Source organism: Acanthaster planci, linkage group LG21 (assembly GCF_054643075.1).
Source record: "Acanthaster planci isolate LZ-2023a linkage group LG21, COTS_SCS, whole genome shotgun sequence".
Lineage (NCBI taxonomy): Eukaryota > Metazoa > Echinodermata > Asteroidea > Valvatida > Acanthasteridae > Acanthaster > Acanthaster planci.
The window spans coordinates 7647830-7664807 of NC_141797.1; the positions used below are offsets into that span (position 1 = coordinate 7647830).

Consider the following 16978-nt stretch of genomic DNA (forward strand, 5'->3'; position numbering starts at 1 on the left):
TTTTTACACAGAACAAATCTAAAAGTTCATTTACTAATTCTGCGGCTAGGTTTTGGCGTATGTGCTTTGTTGAAGCATAATTTATAATGCAGACGCACTTTATGCAGGTAGCCGCGCAGAAGCGGGTGCACCCAGCAGGTTTCAATTTGCACGACGAGTTATCGCACTAGTAATTATATATAGCTCTATGTTTGTGTCTGAGAGACCTTGCCTTCACGAAGTACCGAACTGGCTCTTTCATCTTAAATGAATTGTGGAAACATGCCCTTTGTGGGTTAATTGCAGAATTAAATTACACGAACTGATGAACGTTGTACCTACTGCTACCAGCTGTTTGGTATTTCTTAAAGTGACACTACAGTGGGACTTTGGAAATTTTAAAAGCAATTATCGTTTTCTCGACAGATGCCAAGTTCTTTTACGCAGAAATGATCCATTTTGTACTGGTTTCTTTTTGCATCCCAAACCAATGATTGAATTCAATTCAATACAATACAACAGACATTCAGTTTGAACCCTTAAATAAACCAATACAAAGTGAAATAACATAAATTACAATACAATGATATCTAAGTTCAGATTAACAACAAAGGTAAGCAAGTTAACAAAATGAATTGAAGCTTATTAATTTAATAAGGTAGATAGACAAGGACCATTTTTCGGCCAGAACCAATTAAAAAAGTGGCGCGAACAGGTCACGTGATGGTGTTCTGATTTCAAAATAGTTGTCAGAAGATTTTACGTTTTGTTGATCATTCAATTCACAACATTCTATTCTATCAAAGCTTTTACTGAAGCCTTTGCTTGTCACGAATTACATGACATGTAGTTTACAGATTAAAAACCATTATCAGGTGTAAACGTGAATTTCACTTCACCCTATTAGGCCTATTCAATGTCTTTCCCATCTGTAAGTTAAAAAATACACACTGCATTTTAGAAATCGTCCTTTAATACAGGTTATTCACAATAGTGGGCCTCCAAAAGTCTGCAACTCGTTGACCAATCACAACGCACGAAATCTGTCGACCCTTTCCAAACGCACATTGGGTCGACAGATTTCGCACATTATGATTGACCAACGCGTTTCCAGCTCATGCAGGCGAACTACTGTCAATCACCCGTATTGTACTACATTGAGATTAAAAGACAAAACTTTATACTTTCCAAAACAAAGCAGTTAGGTATGCCAAGCTGGATGAAGGATTGGATACATTTTTGTCCCACCTTCCTATGGCAGCTAAATTTACATAATTCGCACGAATCAAAAATGACAAAATTTAGAGCAAACTGGAATGCGGAGTTACGTGAAGTTGAACCGTTTTATCATGCGCATAAGTTGGTAGCGCTAATGTACACGTACCTTATGCGTGCATGCATCATAGACACATAACATTACGACGTAATAACATTTGGGAATGCTCTAGCGCTGGGGGCCCATGACAAATGGGAAGGCGATTTTAAGGAGACATACTGGCGTTTGACACAAGAGTTAGTTATTTATGTACAAAATACGTACTTAATTTTCCACTTCAGCTTATTTAAGTACTAACGCTATGAGTTAAATTCATATATTTGTATTTTTGTCTCGTGTGCAAAAATGTTGTCGTAATATTGGTAAACTCGGCGCCTTAGCATTAAAGCAATTAATACTGCGGTGGCACCTGGCTTATAGACAGGCGGCTTTAATTCTTCTTCAACAGGTAGAATCTTGTCACGCCGCTGACGCCCTTGTGCAACCGCGCCTCACGTTTCGGAACGCCTGCGTGTGTTTAAACCCGCAGAGCATGGAGACAAGGCAGTAACGGCGCCTTACTGGACGATTACATGGCATATACCACTTCACACCGCACCACGCGTAAACCACACTTCATCCGAACTACACAGTGCCCAAACTATACAACACAATCATACCACTCAAACTGAACTCTCGAATAACGGCACCAATGGGTTGTAATTTCAGTGCATTCCGAGTAAATGTGCTTTTGTGTCCCCTTTAACTCAATTTTTGTTTTTCGTTGCGCCTGCCTAGCGATATTGGATTCTTTCCAGGGTTTCATGCTAATGAAAGAGTGGACATCATTTCTCGACACCAATGTTTGAATGAATGAAGAAACAAAGGTTTGTGGCAAGCCCGAAGCAACATACACGCACTTTGGACCGGTATGTAGTCAAGCTGAGTGAACGTTTGACGTAGTCAGAATATTCCAGAACTGAACAACCACATAAAATTTGCCCATGGCACTAGCAAGATCGGATGTTTGACGTAATGCATCGGAGAATCGCGTCCCTTGTCGTTGCTCTCTCCAGCAATTCCCATTTGGCTAACCGGAGATCAGTCCAAAGGACCGAGACCAGAGCGGAGATGCAGTCGTCACTATGTTTCCCAAAATGCTTTATACATCGCTGCTGTGACCTTTCGCGGTGAATGTGATGTCAAACATGGCAATGCTTTCAACTCCCAGGCACAAGTTTTAAAGGATGTGCGACACTGTACTGCCTGTGCTGGCGCTTTAAATGCAACGCTCGGAGACGCACAAAGTAATATGTACTATTTCTCGGGTCACTGCCGAAGTGAACTGAGTAATGTACTTGTAGAGAAAGTTTTCCTTTGCCATCAACAGATTGCACCACTAAGGTTGTGCGGATGTCGACGAGTAGCGAGCAATTGTCACTGAAGCACTGAAGTAAACCTTACCCGGCATATCGTTTGTTAATATCCATTTGACACAGTTGTTCTGATTTATTTGGAGCTAATTTCCCTCACATATTGGCATATAGATCCTTGTCCTCTATATGGTGGAACTCACTCCACCTGGCATTCATTTATGCTACAATTCACACAGAGCTCCCCAAAAGGCCCATCGCCCGTGGTACATGGCATTGACTACTAAACAGTTTGGATTATCCTTGATCCCACGGCTTGTCATACGCCTGTGCAATGAATATCAGACTAATTACCCCTGGTGCGCCGAAAGTGAAATGGTATTGATTAGAAAGAGTGACAACCGAAACCTACCAAGACTGTAACTCGTGATATTCCTAAACATCGTTGATTTCATGACTTGTTACGATTAGTAGATGTTGAAAACATTGTATTTGTTCAAAATGAAAGCAAATAAACTTTGTTCCGAACCTTACTGTGTGGTTGGAGTTTTTCGTATTTTTTTTTTAAATCAAATTTCACGGACCTGTATATCAGTGGTACAGAACAAATATTAAGTGACTTTAATGTGTGGAATGGGAGTCCATATTCTACTCTGGACCACTCAGTATTTGAATAATTATTCTATTTTATACTTGCGTATAAAATATATCCCATTCACCTGTTACACAAATGTACAAAGCTATGATCTACATTCTCTGCTCTTTTTTTCTTTTGCGATGAATATCCAAACCGCACATATAAAAATAATTAAATTGCGGCCGCATTTCAACCATACGATACATCTTCGTGCTTATGAGGCACACTGGTATAGTAGAAATAAACAGATGTAGGTAAATTTAAGTCATTTGCGCTATCTGTGCGCGGCTGCCTCAGAAATTCTCATTAGTATTCCATATGCCGCGGAGCTAGCCACAAAAACGCAAAAACGTTTTCTATTTTGTTATGCTAGAGAAGTTATTCTGGATAAACCAGTTTGTGCCAAATGGATTTTGTCGATTAAAAGGGGGAAATTCGATATGATTTGAGGATTATGCATGTGATCCCTTTTCGTTCATCCATTATGGATTTTTGTTCTTTAGGCTATGCTATTTGCTCCCGTAAATTTATTTTCAATTTTAGTCTCTTTTGTTGTTTTGTATATTCTGTGGCTAGAAGTGGTAATTTAGGATTTTGATGGCTATGGTATTAAAGCAAAGGAGACAGTGCATTCCCACAACACTTCGAATGCACTCCAGCGGCCGACAGCAGGGTTTTAATTAAATTAATATTGCTGACCACGCTCGTATATACAATCCAAAACACTGAAGGCGACAATACAAGTGGCTAGAATGGATAACTCCCATTCCAATTAGTAGTCTGGTGCAGTCAAGCGTTGGTACTAAACAGTCGCATGGCAGCTTACCCGATGACGATCCATGATGATTTCTAATTTACAGGTAATCTGGAATAAGACCATCGTTTTGCCCACTGCTCTGCATTATTAATTACTGACTTTTTTCAAGCATTTTGGAGCCATAGTTGATATTAAAACAGCCATTTTTAAATCTATGCAAACAATTTTGCTTTATAACTGAATTATCGCCGCCAGTGCTTGCCTTTAATACCGTCTTGCAAAAAGCATCTTCTGAAGCATGAAAGGAACACTAAGCTAAAGGAGGCGACATTAACTGCTCGAGGCCGAACACAGCTCCCGCGGACACTTTGATCATGTTTGTTTCACACGGATTTGAGGGGTTTGAGGGATAAGAGAAACAGACATCATTTGGGCTTGGCATTCCGTTGAATAGACCGTATTCGCGGCGTCCCCAATTTCAGTCGTATTCCTGGACGTGCAGAATCAATTTGATACCCGTAATGGGGTGGTACCAGGTGATTTTGGGGGTCAGAATGATATCGTAGAATATAGTCTGGTTCTTTGAATTTAACGTTTTCAAATAAATACACTACGTTGGGGAATTTGACTTAAATTGGGGACGCCGTAAATACGGTCTATTAGCAAAACCTTCCAAACGCGAGATTCGTCAATATTTCCACGAAATGACACGCAGCTCTAGAATGTCTTTGTTATCACACAGTCATTCCCCTTCGTGAGAAACGGGCGCGAGTTATGAAACTCCGGCACACTATCTAGGTTTTCAAATACATCAAAGAGCTGCAGTAACTTTTTTTAGAGCATTTGCCAAGCTGTAACTCATAAAGCGACTTGCTATGAAGAGAAGCACAACGACGCGTGCATGGACGCTTGTCGCCTATGCCTGAAATTTGCACATTTAATCACCAGTGGGAATAATACCGGTAATGGAAAGGCGATAAAAAATTAATGCCTGAACAAATGAATATGTTGCTGTGCGTGGGCGCTGGCTTGTCATCTGATAAAGGCAAAGTCATCAAGACCATGAAATATTTCCCGTGTCAATGCTATGCACAGAAACCCAGCTTTCTATTGGGACCGTTTCTGATGAGCAGACAAACAAACTCAATGGCGAATGACATATTATTGACGAAAATGTTGACACTGAATATTATTACACTTTATTTAAGCCCCCTCCCCCCCTCAAAAAAGTCTCCGGTTGCAGGTCAGGAGCTGGTCAGCTCACTTTTTTTTTTACTGGAAATGATGCACGATAACGCCCGAGGTCCATCGCGACTGCATGCGCACGTAACTCCTCCCGCTGCCAACACCAACATATTCTTGCCCGTGCACTTTTACTGTTCAAAGAATTTTCAGCTTATACATGTACACAGACATAAGACCACCTCGTTTACTTTGTCTGGTTCCCGGATGTAAATGCTGTTTAACGTGTGGACTGACCCCTGCGTGTAACGAAACGCAAGAGTCTTTGTTGCTGCATGACTCACATGTACATTATGCGTGAATACATGTCAACGACAAACATGGCGGTGCTCTACGGTGGTCTATAAGTGCCCTGCGTGACTGCAAGGTATATCTCTATAACAAATGTGTAATACAGAAATGGCGTCACCTGAAAAGAGTGCCCGAGTAAATGTACGGGGAACTACAGGGACTCCTTTACTGTACATACTACTCAACGTTACCCCATCAAAAACACGTTAAAATTACGTAGTAGCAGGATTCCAGTCGATTAAGTACGTTTGGCAGCTTTTGGGCATCGTTTATACCAAATAAAAACTTTTTTGCAGATGTGCAAGTCTACGGTGACACACGCGCTGACCAGAAACAGGAGAATTTTGGGGGATAATAGAAAGGTTTTTTATTTGGATGTTTCACCGTTCACATAGAAATTTAACAGATTCTGAGGAGAATGTAAGAGTTGTCAGCTGTTGGCATATCGCTAAGACAAGTTGGTAAATGAGTATCAATTTAGTGAGCAATAATTCCCATTTTTGAGCTAGAAAATAGAAAAGGTAGACACAAAGATATCATAAAATAAAGCACCGAAATTTGCCACGCGCAGTTGATATAAAGGTTTTCAGTGGGAAGGGTTTGGTTCACTGTCGAAGCTAACCAGTGAACAGCCGAATGACTTAACCTGTCGTTTTAACAAATAAACCGTCAGTAACCCCATCCTATTTTATTCAGTTCATGTATACCAATAAGACACACTGCTCTGATTCTGAGCGCCACCCCTCATAACTAATTAACTGATAACAGTGTCACCAAAAAATAAAAAGTAAAAACTTTACTCTTTGACCCACGACACTTAGTTTGAAAGAATCAAGCAGCGTTCCCTCTAAAAAAAAGCTCATGCAAAATCTGAAGATGACAGATCGACAGTGTGCAAGCAAATTTATATACATCACATAATCAAACGTCGACTGAAACTGTAGAGCGAGGTATTTAGTCAGAAAACAACAGATGAATTGAGCGAATAATAAGTTTCGATGGCGCAAACTATACCTTCGGCAAGAAAGTCCCAAGATTAATCGTAACTTTAATTGTGAATGACGTGTCTTTATTAAAATTCTTGCGGAACACTTGCTGATCTTTCTTACGGGTGAGACTAGAGGCTGAAAATCCCTCGGTGTCGTACTGGTAAGGGGATCTCGCGCCGCACAGTTACGAGGATTTTATAGCCTCTGACCGGCGCCCGACAGTTGAGTCACACCGTCATGCTTCAGAGTTTATTATTAATATTTATTTGGCCAGAACAATAGACGTGGCAGGACAATAAAGAACAATTGGTACAGTACAAAACAGATCGGTACTCCCAGATGAACCAGGGACAGCAAAAGCGATAAAATGACTGTGATCCGTAGACCTGCTGCCCCACGTCTGGTTGTGGATCAGTAAAAAACATAGATTTACTGAAGTAAAACGTTTGACTATTTAAAATAAGTATGAGATCAGAATGCGACACATATTTCAGCACATGATACAGACATAAAAACAGAAAATCATACTTACAAATTGCAAGGGAAAGGTAATATTAAAAAGGGGAAATGCAAGATAAAAATGGTGATATGAATAGAGAACAAAAAACAAATTAAAATTGATAAAAATGTGTAAGTATAACGGACAGATTCATGTGCAATTACACCTAAAAACATTAGTGTGGAGAAAAAAGGAATAAGAAAATTAAAAACGGCACACTTTAGAGTACATTAAACCCAGCAACAGCCTCCTCGTATTTCAGCGATCCCCAAAAAGAGGATAAGGAGCAAGTAATTACTGAATTGCGGAATTCTGTTGGCAAGGCTGGCCAAATCTTTGGAAACATATTTAAACGTTGAAGCAGTATCATATCTGTGGTTAACGGCGATGTTCCTATTGACCGATTCACACTGGACTGTATTAAACAGGCACTTGACAACAAATGAGATTGTGAAACAATTACGGCGACATGCTAAAGAAGACCATTTCAAAGCCTTAAGTCGATCAGAGTATGACATTTCACCAACTCGTTGACCTAGGATAAATCAGATCGCACACTTCTGAACACACTCAAAAGCTTCTATCTGCATGTTAGTGCTAGGGAGCCAAACAGGTACTACTTACTCCAACAGGGGAAGAACTAGGCTCTTATACAAACATAATTTGGCGGGAAGAGAAGAATTAAAAGCAACAGACTTAATTAGTCCGAGCATTCTGTTCTCATGGGAAACGACATTCTTAACGTGATCATTTAAACAGGGAACTCAAAGTAACACCGAGTACCAGTGACTGACAGTTGAGAACGACCAAGAGTTTAAGCAGGCAAACACAGTAGTAGCCTGCATCGTCTTTGATTTGGTAGCATTAAAACGTCATTCCATTGTCAATACTCCACTCATACGGTTTGTGTAGGTCACGTGGTAGAACAGTAACGTCAGAATCAGGTTTAATTGGGTGGAACATCAAGACATCATCAGCAAATAAGACAAAATGAATAGATTGGAGATTGGGGGTCCAAGTACACTCCCCTGTGGAACACCTGACGAGACACAGGCCCATTCAGATGCTTCCCCAAGAAAGCGTACCCTTTGTTGACGGCCGACCAGAAAATCTTTAATCCGTTTCAAAAGGCAACCCCTAATGTTGAACCTTACAGCAAGTTTGGTAGGCAAATAATGGTGAGGCTTTCGATAAAACACTTTGGACAACATCTATCCTAGGTGGACTTCGTAAGCCTCGGCTTTTTCCCAGCATCCTTCGTTTATTGTATATGAATTAACATCATACTAATATTGTTGATCTTGTTACTCTTAATATATTTTCATTATTCATCTACCTGCAATGTTAACTAAGAAGTGAAATAAACCAAACCAGACTTCACTGATTCAGAAGGGAAGCCCAAGCATGGTGAACATTCAAAAGCTGGATTACACATGACCTGTGTTTTTTTCATGATGAGATGTTTCAGTTCGTCGTCAATCCACGGGTAATTTTTCTTCACACGTCTTCTGGATGATGGTAAGGCATCCTTGACAGCAGCGTCCACAAGACCTATGCTTGCGTTGCGGCGCTTGCTCATACTGCACTCTGGTAGTCAAGTCAATCACGCGTTCCTGAACATTGCATGTCCCCCTCAAGCCATCAAGACGTGGGTGTTGGTTCTAAGCTCAAATAAACGATGGCAAAAGCAGTACTTTGCATAGTTCCATCTCTTCTATTATACTTGTGACTGAACGTACGTCAGGACAAGTGAGAACTTGTGATAGACAAGACACTTCAGGTAAAAGTGTATTTCATGCTATGATTTTTGGTTAATGAACACGCGTTTGTGAATAAACACACCTCCGATCCCTCACAGAGAAGTGGAAGTCATTGCAGCCTTGGCCGTTTTTACGACCTATGATACCTACAGAAAAGAAACCTTAAAACCTACAAAATAATTTGCTTCGCGGAGCTTGGTGTTGATATATTACAGAACGGTTTGCAATCTAATAAGCTGCATTTCTAAGGGAGATGGTGGTCTCAACGGCACTATCCTCGCGTGACGATAAATCAAAGCCTATATAACACACAAATTGCATTTCGTCCACCAGTTCCATCGAAAATGCTTAACGGGGAGCGAAAGAAGTAGGGCAAGTGGCTTACTGTACCTTAAGAGGATAACAGCAAAGCCTCGTTTCTTCCGAATTATGCTTCACATTAGGTGCGAGGGTTTTTATATTTTACAAGACATTTTGCTTGTCACTCTTTAAGATTGACGACAATTCCCTGAGGTGTAAACTAGCTGGGCGTGCCGGCGAAAGTGGAAGTGTAAGAAGTATTGTTGAATACAGAGAGAAGCGTGCAGTTTGCAACTAGCACGAGGTGGTAAAATGAACTTCCCTCGGATTTAATTTTTTTTTTCTGAGCAATCGCTGGCCCCATTGACATAGCAGGACGGACAAGGAGATGCCGAGGCGAAAAAATGAGAGGTTCGTTTTTCTGTGTGTCGGTTTTCTGTTTACTTTGTTCTACGGTATGGGAGAAATTGGGTCCAAAGCCCTCATTTCAACCTAACACAATGCGTCGGCCAAAAAAGACAAAAATCCTCGACCCCATCTCTGAAAATGTTGGCGTAGTCCACCCCAACTAGCACGGTGCTGTCGTAATAGACGAATCCATTAAGACTCGTTCCCTTTTTGCTGCAAAGGGGTACAGCTTCGTGATTAATGCCTTGCATGCGAGCTCAAAAGTCCAACGAGCATGCCCAAGCGTATGACGTGCACGACCGATACATGCAGATTAGTGCATTGCCGAGGAGTACGTGTTAATTAGCCAGTATAAGGTATGTCAAAAAAGGTAAGGTCAACCGAGAGAAGACGCCCACATGTGGATTTATGGCCGCGATGATGGAGGGTACCTCGCGCGCGTACTGACGTTCCCGAATGACCTCGTTGAAGGCATGCACTGAAGGCGATGCTTAGGGCTGGTTCATACTCGCTGCGCTTGCACACACGCAGCGCGTGATGTGAACCCTGCGTTTGACGTTCATAGTACTTTCATGTTTTCTCAAGTCTCGGCTGCGTCTGCGTATCAGACAAAAGTTTGAAAACTTCACTTTGTCAGAGTACGCATACATTTGGTGCGTACGCACTATCATTTGGTGCGTACGCACTATCATTTGGTGCGTACGCACTATCATTTGGTGCGTACGTACTATCCATTATTTTCCCAAACTGTGCGCATTTTCATTACACACTGCGCTTTCGTTCACGCACTGCCGACACCTTATAATAGGCCTTCGCGCTGCGTACACAGTGAATACACAGCAAGTATGAATCGGCCTTTACTGGATGGACAGTGGGCATTTTCCAACTGCGTAGTGGCCCAGTGTTTGGATTTTCTACGACTACCTAACAGAAGAACAAAAGGCAATAACAAAACGGTATCGACGGCGTTTGTGACAACCGGCAGGCGCGCGATGTCAGAAAACTGCCGTTTTGCGCGCAGCTTGGCATAGCAAGGAAAGTATCTACTCAAGAAAAACAGATTACCAGCCAAAATTTCACACAATGTTGTGTGACTGTTTTCTAGCTGGTTTTTCTCCCCATAGCGCATGATTTGGCTCAGAAGCATCTTTGTTCAGCATCTTTATGAAACCGGGCACTAATCTGGTTAAACATCCTCGAAGCGAAACCATGAATTTTCTATCGCACCTGTATTTCTCTGTCAGGAATATTTGTGTCAGGTTTAGAACAGTCACCGGAGTGATTCTTTTGACAGCCCATTGTAAAAGGGCCGTATACCTGTAAGAAAATACCGCAGAAGTCATTACCCGGCCAGATTAAGCTTCAGCAGGACTGTAATAACGCGCCGGTAATCGATATGTTCACGTAAGGTCCATTTCACAGGTAGTGTCTAAGTGCATTTCTCAAGTGTTTTTCGCATTACCACATCCAGGTGCGGGAGAACCTCGTCGATCGAAGCATGCCAATTTGTTTTAAGCTTGTCGCTTTGAGACTTCAGCTGAAGTAATATTTCGATCTGTAGGTGAATAGTGGGTGACCCGTGGAGCGAAATGGAATCCGGGAAATTCTGATAACTGCATGGATCACCTTTACCTGACAAAATTCGCTATAGTCATAACAAATGGTTTTTTTGAAGGCAAACGTTATAAAGCATGTGTCTCGTAACAAAAACTCTGCTGACAGTTGACTTAACGTAAGCAAATTGGAGCAGTCTTATTCACCTTCTTTGCTTGCCGAGCAAACGGGTAGGTTTCATACAGCAAGGGAGCTAATTCTTCTCCAGTCGCGAGTAAAGTCGATTTCACACTGTTATCCCACCTACTGCCTGTTTTCAAATCAAGACAGGGTCACCGTGGGAAGATTCAGGTGTGATGCATGACAGGTTGGTTAAAGATTGCTGTTCACGCGCAATCGTGGTGCCCTTTCTTCCTTGCAGGTCGGTTCTGTACTAGGGTTTGACTTTATGACGTGTTCAACCACAGGACCTGTGTTAAAATCATTTTTAGATTAGTAAATTGGTAAAGAGGTTGCCAAAGTCTTGGGTTCCGACCCTCGTCCAACACAGGAATTCTAGATATCTCCACGGGGTTTTAACTTCACAAAAAAATGAAACATTAAGTGCTATTTATTTATGCTATTTATTTTCCAATGGTGACAAAAGGTCAGAAACGATTGAACGTAAACGCATGTTGCAGAGCAGCAAGCATTTGATTAAAATTAAGAAAGAAATACTATTTCCCCCGTAATTTTTCAGGGTCCGTGTCATTCAGCGTCCAATTTCATTAAGAAAAGTGTTATTTCGAAGTAATTCCTTGTATAATTTCACGTAGAAGCCAACGAAAAGAAGCGATCCTTGAAGGTGGATCCAGATGATCACTCACTGAATTCATTGAAATACTGCAGTGCAATGGAACATGCAAGGCCATGGCTCCCCCGTCCGTTTGTTTTCCTGTATTTTTATAAACCGAGATCCGCCCATCCTCTGAGCGTAAATCAAGTTTGCTAGTAGCAGGGCGTCTCAAGGACAATCGCGTGACTGTTTGCTCTTGTACGAGAAATCCTTGTTGACGGCTTGCGTCGTGATGACCGTGCAGGAATCTCAAACCTACCGTGTATTCAAATGTTCAGCCTCCTTTCCGGATGCCCTTGCAGTGTAGACAATGGGGTTGTATTTGAGTCGGTAGGTCAGGAAGCTGGAACACACAAAAAAATCTAATTAGGAGACGCTGTTTTACGAACTTAATGGGAAAATAGACGGATGTTTTATTGCTCATTTCAAGCAAAAAGGTTATCCCTTTTCACCAGGGACACGTACAGTTAAGCACTCAAGCGCATCAACCGGAGAAGCATGATATCTGTCATAATCTGCATGTCGTGGCCTTTATTCGCTCTTTTCCGCCAAACTGCCTCAGTGCCCTCCAACCAACCTCGTTCTTCCACCTTCGACAGCTACTGGAAACGAACACGTATCCCAATCCTGGGAAAACCTGCACACGACCAATGAAACAAGAAGGCGTTGAAGAGTTTTCTTCCCTGCTTGTGAATATAACCGTTGTTTGACTTCACTATAGGCCTACCGGTTAAACACTTCATGACAAATTTCGGCTTCAGTTCAACTGGCCATTGCAAACACTGTAGGGCTGTCCACTATGTACGTTAACAACTGAATAAATGAAAGCGTGATAAAATTTCTTAGCGCAGGCCGTTCCCGTAGGTGCAAGAACACACTGGTAATTGAGCGTAGCTGAGATGACTCGCTGGGACAAGCTGGTGGAAACCCTAAAATTGGACGCATCGTTCGAGCAAAAAAATAAGGAACCCTGAAAGAAAAACTGCCTCTCTCGGTTAAGTTCCCAAGCCGAAGTCCATTGGTTTGGACAGGCAAGGGCAGAGGAAACCTGGACAAATATTTTTCTTCCATGGAAAATGCGATTAGTTGGGGCCATGGTTACCGCTCACTTACGCTTCTGTTTGGCTTCGGATGAAATTCTGTCTGGACAGGGATTTCCTTTCTAGTTCTTCCTTGTCTTCATGAAAAGGACAAAATTCCAATGCAAGATGTAAACTAACAAAGAATGATAACGTTTTTGATTTTGTCTGTTTTATTTCTTATTTGCTTAGCTTTTTCCTAACCTACTGATTGAGTAATTAGTATTCAGATTCAAGTCATGAATAATTTTACATTCCTTGCACTTTCAACAGAGACTGAGGAATTGGAACAATTTGACAAAAAAGCAGAAAACATAATTCTTGGTGCGCGATTCTTTTTCATTACAGTGCGTCAGGGAAACATGCTTTTATTTGTTTATAGAGGGTGGTGAACTGTATCGTATTGGGATCGTAAACTATCATTTTCCCCTTTTAATTGGAATTGTTTTGAGAATAGGGCATACAGTGTCCCCCTTTCAGTTGGACCTGCTAGTGATGTTAAGTAAGTGGTAAGTTAAGCTTGTTGATCCTGTGCTTGTGGGTGTGGTTTTCTTGTGACAGTTGTTCTTGTTCTTCATGTATTTTGTTGATGGTGCTACTGCGGTCGTCGTCCTTGTCATCGTCGTCGCTTTCCCCATTGTCATCTGCGTTGTCGTTGACAACGATGGCTGATCGACTGCAGGATAATGTGCATAGGATGTCGACCGTGACGTCGAAAAGCAGTAATGTATAAAATAGCAGCGTTAATCCCAGCTGTGCCGATTCGCTAAATCGGCGTGTTTAGAGTGTTACTGGTTACATTTGGACTAATTTCAGTGAAGAACATTTTCATTAAGTAAAGGTGTTCGAGAGCTTTCTCGACACAGTTCTTACAAAGAATCCCGATCTTGAGACACAATAAGTGTTGCACTCGAGTTATAGCAAGCCTCAGCTAGCAGGTTAATGAGGCCGTAATTTAGCGTTTGTGTCAGCGCAGACACGATAATCGGGTGACGTTATTTAAATCTATAATCCCACAGTCCAACATATTTACATATTTTTCTTTTCTTCGCTGCCAATGCATGCACAAAGATCGTGAGTCTTTTTAGTAGTCCAGTGCTGGGGGGGGTTAAATTTTTACAATATATACTTTGATGAGTTGACTTGCAAGCAAGGTCAAAGTTTATAATTTTTCAACACTTATTGAAGTATTCCCACGGTCAGACGAAGGGATAAATCCTAAAGTACAAACCTTTGTAAAATGTATCATATTTCGCATGCCAATTAAATCTGCCACTCATGAAAACTACAGTGATGCACTTTGTGTGATTTGCGGAAGACACAGAGTGCATGATATTTTTTATCATCACTTAATAATATAATAAATATTTAATTCTTAAATACTCTGTGGAATTTTTTTCCAGTTCAGGTTCAGTGTCAAAATATTTATTATTTCCCTGTGTCTTCCGCAAATCCCACAAAGTGCATAATTAGTTTCCATGAGTGGCAGATTTAATTGATATGAGAAATACGGTACATTTTACAAAAGTTTGCACTTTGGGATTCATCCCTTCGTCTGAATGTGGAAATACTTCAACAAGTTTTTGTTCAATTGATTTTTGGATGGTACTTAAGAACTCCTGCTAACTTTTTGCGCAGTCTCATTTTGAGTGCAGTTGTGATATAAATGATGCAAAGACGCTCGAAAGACTTAGCGAAAGTGTAAATTTTAAAACGAAGTTCAACGTAGCATTAGGATTGCAGATTAGTATAACGAATGTACCAATACAGTACAGAGGAACACAGAGAGCTTGCTAAACCACAACAGGCAAAAAATCCAGAACCTTTTGACGTTGACGCGACCGCTACACTGTAACTCCACCAAAGACGACGTCTTGCATGTAGTTCGTGAATGTGCAAACCATTAGCCTTTATAAATCAAAAGGCCCAGGAGGCCTTTGACCTGGAATCCTGAGAAATTTGCAATAAGTAATATTATACAAAAGTGATTTAAAGTCTTTCTCTTTCAAAACCTTACTGTAGAAACCCTTTAATAAATAAACCCTCAATTTATACTGACTTTACATGCAATAATGAATAAAATAGATGCAAAGAAGATTGTAACCGAAGTAAACCCTTTGAGTATGTTAATGCTTTAAATAACGTGTTCAACTTATGTTTCAAAACTACAGCATCAAAAAATGTTATCCAGTTACAGTTGCGACTGTTTGTAGAGTACTTTTCGATGATTTAATTTCAACGGATCCAGAGTTTCACAGAATATTTTAATGCGCCATGTAGGTCTTACTAGATTGAGAACTGTGACAGAGCCAGCAAAAAGAAATCAAGCATAATCTTCGTCACCTTCAATACTGCTGTATAAAATCTGATAGCATATACCAGAACACGCTGTGCTCATCTAACAACATAACACAAATGGAAGCCTTTACCTGAACAGTCTTCAGCTGCATTCGAAGACTGCAGGTGAAAAACCTGTCAATGCAGGTTAGCATCGCACCCACGTCCCTCGGTACTCCATCAATCACAAACTCAGCTCGGGTCCCGAATGTTTATTGCCAGAAGTGCACACGTGTTTGGACTTGATTGAATATCTGGATTTCGTACACAAACCATGCATGTTGTCCTAGTCAGAACCAATCACGAAAGTGGTCGCACGGCTGGCTTTTTGCTCAAATCAGCAAAATAACTATTTTCACTTCAGTGGTTTGAAGGCAGACGAAGTGTCTTTCCCGTACTTTTTTTTACACCAGCAAGAAACTCCTGCTCTTAGGACAATAACAAAACCTCCAATCAGCGGGAGCGGAAAGTATTGGCCGTAATGGGGGTAATTTGAAAGTTATCCTGAATGTGTGTGAATTCTATTCTACGGAAATACACACTGTTCGAATGACGTCATAATTTCAGAAGTAGAACTGGTGATTGATGACAGACACGCTTGATAACCTCCCCGTGATCCATCAGTGGCACGCATACAATTCTAGTCTTATGGGTGCATTTGTCAAATTTTGATTTTCTTTTCTGAACGAAATTTGAAGGTTTGCAATGCCTTATTAACGAGTAACTCTTTTTGGGGGGTTCCATTTGCAATGCCTTTAACACAGTTTTTGAAAGTTGTTTTAAATATCGTGCTAATGCCATGCTCCACGTCAGAAGGTACGGCTTATAAAACGCGCAGTTACTTAACGTTAAAAAACAAAAGCAAAAGTTAAAAACACATTTTAATACCTCAACTCGGCCCTTAATTGATTTGATTATTAGAGCCGCAAAGAAGGAACATTGGTACATGAAAAGAACTGAACTACCAATCACGAAGGACCAAGTGTTCATTTCATATTATCCAGGAAACAAACCCTTGCTCCTGGTTCCTAAAAATGAAATGTTGAAATGCGAATTTCACAAAATACATAGCACCAGCATCGGAAATGCCAGTCAGGTCCTCGGACGTTCGTTGTCTTCGGGGTGAACACGGTTGGCCCAAAAAAATCCCCAACTAAACTCCAAAGAACTGATTTATACAAATAACAGAGGACACGAAAAATCTATGGGGGTTTTAAGTTTACTGGGTCAGATTTCGTTCCGGATTAACCCGCCGGATAGCTGGGGGGACGGAACTCTAGCAGGCCGTGGTATTAAGTGACGGGTGTGAGCCGTGAGCCTGGGGTTCAGCCGCAGGACCAGCCATCGACTGACTGGGACCTGGCCGTCGCAGGCAGATGTGAGGTTAATTTGCTATCTTCCAATCGGCACCCACCGGGAAGCTTAGACGGTATTATTTGCGCGGTGTCTTATTGAGCCTCAGCCTCGCTTCGGGCGCCGTCACTGCATGAGCTAATGTTATTTCACCTGATGCGGTGACATACTAAGACTCCGGCTCGCTAGCTGGATTGAAGAGCTTGCTAAATGTCTTTGCATCATATAATAGAGCGGTATGTCTCGTCAGAGCGTATTACGATATAGAGGGATAGTGTCTGTATTTTTTATGTCTTTGATGTACACGGTGTCAAAGTTGATGGTTCAACA

At 41.3% G+C, this 16978-nt stretch overlaps 1 protein-coding gene across 5 annotated transcripts in view; it reads right to left on the reverse strand.

Moving 5' to 3' along the window:
- Positions 1–16978, reverse strand: part of LOC110984014 (uncharacterized) — a 90926-nt gene that overhangs the window by 31554 nt on the left and 42394 nt on the right. The window contains exons 2-4 of one of the 5 annotated variants that reach the window (XM_087131268.1): positions 12345–12516; positions 12139–12222; positions 11251–11514 (exon numbers count right to left, since the gene is read on the reverse strand). The exons of 2 other annotated variants lie outside the window; for them this stretch is intronic. The gene's annotated coding sequence lies outside the window, so the exon portion shown is untranslated. The remainder of the gene's footprint in view (positions 1–11250; positions 11515–12138; positions 12223–12344; positions 12517–16978) is intronic. 2 more of the 5 variants (XM_087131267.1, XM_087131266.1) reach the window with 2 other exon arrangements.